This window comes from Sinocyclocheilus rhinocerous, unplaced genomic scaffold (genome assembly GCF_001515625.1).
Source record: "Sinocyclocheilus rhinocerous isolate Xijiao unplaced genomic scaffold, SAMN03320098_v1.1 scaffold3986, whole genome shotgun sequence".
Lineage (NCBI taxonomy): Eukaryota > Metazoa > Chordata > Actinopteri > Cypriniformes > Cyprinidae > Sinocyclocheilus > Sinocyclocheilus rhinocerous.
The window spans coordinates 54,331-58,803 of record NW_015655629.1 but is presented as its reverse complement, the minus strand read 5'-3'; the positions used below and the strand labels follow the sequence as shown (position 1 = coordinate 58,803).

Below are 4,473 nucleotides of genomic sequence, written 5' to 3'. Positions count from 1 at the left end.
AAGCCAGTTACGACCTAAGGAAATCCATCAAAGATAAAAACAAAGTTGAAGAACAATTCAACACCAACAACGCAAGAAGCATGTGGCAGGGCATCAATAACATCACCGATTTTAAAGGGAATAAACCAGCTACTGTGAACATTGCCACCTCTCTACCGGATGAGCTTAATAATTTTTATGCTCGTTTCGAGGCTCACAACACCGCCCACACAGAGAGCGCTCCCGCGGCTGTTGCAGAAGTGGTGAGTGCACTCTCCGTCTCTGTCGCGGATGTAACTCGATCCTTCCGATGGGTGAATATCCGCAAGGCTGCAGGTCCTGATGGCATCCCAGGCCGTGTGCTCCGAGCATGTGCATTACAACTAATGTTAAAAATCTAAACGGTTCATTATTAACTGGCTTATTAACTCTTAAACGCAAGGAGCATCACAAAATCTGCACCTGTGGCAAAAACAAGTGTTAAAGTGCGTCGAAATCTGAGAAACTTGTTTCTGCCGTGGCTCCACTAGCTTTACCTGTAGGGTGTGTAGGATATTCAGCAAAGTCCCAATGAAAGTAGGAAGCTGATTTCAGAAATGGAAGATAAAGCAAGTTTTGCCCACAGGCAGCTATTTCCAGTCATGCCAGTACAACTCCAATTAGCCCGAATGGGGAACAAACGAGACGTCCAAAAATGCCTGGTCAATCGGACGTTTCAATTGCACACGTCAAATAGCCAAGAATCGTTGAACATTCGTGGCATAAGCAGGTCCCACCGAGATTTGAACTCGGATCGCTGGATTCAGAGTGCTAACCATTACACCATGGAACTTTGATTACAGTGACACTTGCTCACATTGCCACAAAGACTAAATCACTTATAGGGTCACCAGCATTACCTCCAAGCTTGTGCTTTTTTTGCCGCAAGAAAGTATGTAGGTTCCACCAAGATTTGAACTCGGAGTGCTGGATTCAAAGTCCAGAGTGCTAACCATTACACCATGGAACCACCACTCCTTTGCTGGCAGCCATTTGAAAGGCAGATAGCGTTGTGGCTATGGGGAGCCAATTAGACAGCAGGGTTGGTTCACAGTGAATTTTGGTCACCGGCCCACCTCGACCAAAAGTCAAGGAGAGGGAGCATCTGCCAAAACCCAGGATCGAACCTGGGATCTTCAGATCATCAGTCTAACGCGCTCCCAACTGCGCCATTTCAGCCACAGTTCTAACCAGCAGGGATTTCCATGAGACCACCCGTCCCTTTGCGAGAAGAGCAGAGTTGACCTACCAGAGAACAAAAGAGGCTGGCACGTACGGGGATGAACCTGTGACCTTGGCTTTATTAGCACCATGCTCTAACCAACTGAGCTAACCGGCCTGGCTCTGACTGGACTTCTTTCCAATTTTCTTTCTAATTATGACACTTAAAAGATAGATGAGCTTCAAGGGCAAGCCTTATCACAGGCTCGTCCAGGATTTTCACCCTGGACCTCTCGCACACAAAGCGAGAATCATACCCCTAGACCAACGAGTCAGCTCGCTCTGCCTTTGATCCGCTGCCTAGCCACGAGCATCACTGTTCAAATGGCTTTAAATGCAAGGAGCATCACGAAATCTGCACCTATGGCAAAAACAAGTGTTAAAGTGTGTCAGTTTCTGAGAAACTTGTTTCTGCCGTGGCTCCACTAGCTTTACCTGTAGGGTGTGTAGGATAGTCAGCAAAGTCCTAATGAAAGTAGGAAGTTTATTTCAGAAATGGAAGATAAAGCAAGTTTTGCCCACAGGCAGCTATTTCCAGTCATGCCAGTACAACTCCAATTAGCCCGAATGGGGAACGAACGAGACGTCCAAAACGCCTGGTCAGTCGGACGTTTCAATTGCCCATGTCAAACAGCCAAGAATCGTTGACCATAAAAAAAAAGAAAAGAAGCGCAAAGACAAACTGTGCTGCCTTTTTATGTCTGTATGTGTGTGTGTGCAGAAAACAAATTTAATGTGTAATGAAGTTTCCTTGGGAGTACTTACCCTGTTACAATTCTCATGGGTGCGAACTTACTTGATCACAAAAGTCACTTCTGATACAGGATCACAATCTTGTGAAAGCCAAATCAATTATTTGTAATAAAGCACATGTAAAAAAAAATGAGAAGTTGATGCAAAGTGTGGTACGACAACAGGAAAGCTGAGAAAGTTTCATTTAAAGAAACACTGAATGAAATCAGCAAGCATTAGAAGAGATGAGCTAATAAAAGATGGCAGCCATCATAATTACCTGAGGAAAAGAACAGCAAGAGCAAGAACAAAAGAAGGAAAATGATCTAACATGGAAGACTTTCTACAACTTGAGACAATGTCAAAGGCTAACGAATTAAAGTGGGCCTATGCATGGATTTAAAATTGGGGGTGGACCTAACATGAAGAGGGAGACGCTTCCAAAGCTTAGGGAGAACACCTGCAACAGCCAGATGTCCCTTTGATTGTGGGAAACAGAAAGGGGAGGTTGGCTGCTTGACCAGAGTAATCCACAGGTAGTGTATGTAATACAGGAGTCCACACATATACTGGGGAGAAAGACCAAGAAGGGTCTAACAAACAAAAGCACAATCTTTAAGTTAATTCTTCAACTAAGTGGTGGCCAATGCAAAGATGCCAGCAAAGAGGAGATATGGCCTCTTTTCTTTTAGCCTGTTGGAACATCCCTGTACAGCACCTGCACAATAGCGAGCTCACCTCCATGGAGTCTTTTGTAGCGGTGGACATCTCTCCTCATACGGCCAGGGGAATTAACTCAAATTGTAGAGAGCTTGCTTAGCATGCGAGAGGCCATACCACCCTGTGGGCGCTAGAGTGCTAGCAGGAAGTGAGTTGGCAGTTTGAGCAGTCGGTGAGAAAGGCTCACCTTTTTTGTTCTGTTTTTTGTTGTCATCCTTCCGAAAAAAAAGTTTTATTTTGGTATACTTTTTGTTTGATCTTTTCCTCCAAGCAGCTCACACTGTTTGGGGGGAAGCTTTTATTTTTGGCTTTAATTTTCAAAAATGGATGGATTAACGGCAACGACCCCAGCAATGGCAAGAGAAACACCAAGTGGAAATGAAATTGGACTGGAAAAAAAGACACCGAGATGGAAACGAAAAGGAAAAGGAGACTAGGAAGGAAATCCGGAAAAGAGTTTATAGTAAGGAAGCAACAGTAACAGTGGACTTAATGGATGTGGATGATGTGAGAGCAGTGGATATTATAAAGTCAGTGACAGAAAAAGTTGGAAAAGGTAAAATCTTGGCGGTTCGACCTAAACTAACTAGGAGTTATGAGGTGACTTTGGAGAGGGAGGAGGACACTGAGGAGCTGATAAATGGATTAATTATCAAAGGAAAAACCTGTGAGGTAACAAGACTTAAAAACAGAGACTTTGTTGTCTCCTTTATGCATCTGCCTGTTTACATGGACGACGAGGACATTTTAAAGAAACTGGAGGGAAGGGGAGTTCTCCCCATCTCTAAAATAAAAAGAAGGCTCTATCCAGGCACACATATTGAAGACGGAACAAGATTTGTAAGAACTAGATTCCCCAGAGAAGTGATCTCACTCCCGTACAGCACCAAGCTCGACACAGCAGAAGGACCACAGCACCTTTGGGTGATGCACAGCCATCAGGTAAAGACCTGCAGGTTGTGCATGAGCCCGGAGCATATGGTGAAAGACTCTGCTGAATTTAGGTGCTACAAATGCGATGAGAGAGGACACTTTGCGAGGGACTGCAAGGCGGTAAAGTGCCCGGATTGCGAGGAGGTGCTCAGCAAGTGTGAATGCTGGATGGAAAACGAGGAAGAGGAGGAAGAAGGTGTGAGCGGGCAGATGCATGAATGAGACAGTGAAAAGTAGCAAGAGGAAGGAACCACGACAACACAGGTTAATGGAACTAAAGAAAATAAGGACAAAGGAGAACAGAGTGAAGAAAGTAACATACAGGAAGAGCAAGCACAACAAGGGGGAGAAGCGGAGATGCAAATAGACATTCCTCAGACTGTTAAAAAACTTTTGGACAGAATAGAACATCAAAGGATCATGAATGAAGAACAGACTGTTGAGAGTGGCAGTGAAGAGGAAAAGGAGGACAAAGCTGGGAAACAAATGAAAAGAAGAAGATCAATCAAGGTAAAACCAAGTTTGGGCGTGGCAAGGAAAAAGGTTGTTAAAGAGGACTCATTGAAAAATTTAAACAGATATGAACTGTTAAAGGACTTGGGGGAGATAGAATGATAATTGATGGGCTTTATGTATACTCGTTTCTGTCTCATGTTTGTGACTTCAAGATGTAAGAAAGTTTGATAAAGTAAAAGAAATGTGTAAAAAAGAAGACGTAATAATGCTACAAGAAACAAATTTTGTTTATTTTTTTTCCTCCCAGCAGCTCACGCTGTTTGGGGGGAAGCTACGGTTTTTTGGTTTTCATTTTTAAAATGGATGGATTAACGGCAACGACCCCTGCAATGG

General features: G+C 43.8%; 2 non-coding genes across 2 annotated transcripts; both read right to left on the bottom strand.

Moving 5' to 3' along the window:
* Positions 1 to 916: 916 nt before the first annotated feature.
* Positions 917 to 988, bottom strand: trnaq-uug (transfer RNA glutamine (anticodon UUG)). Its single transcript has one exon. It is a non-coding gene; the product is annotated as a tRNA-Gln (tRNA).
* A 136-nt stretch (positions 989 to 1,124) lies between these two features.
* On the bottom strand, positions 1,125 to 1,197 carry trnai-gau (transfer RNA isoleucine (anticodon GAU)). The gene has a single exon. It is a non-coding gene; the product is annotated as a tRNA-Ile (tRNA).
* Positions 1,198 to 4,473: the final 3,276 nt, after the last annotated feature.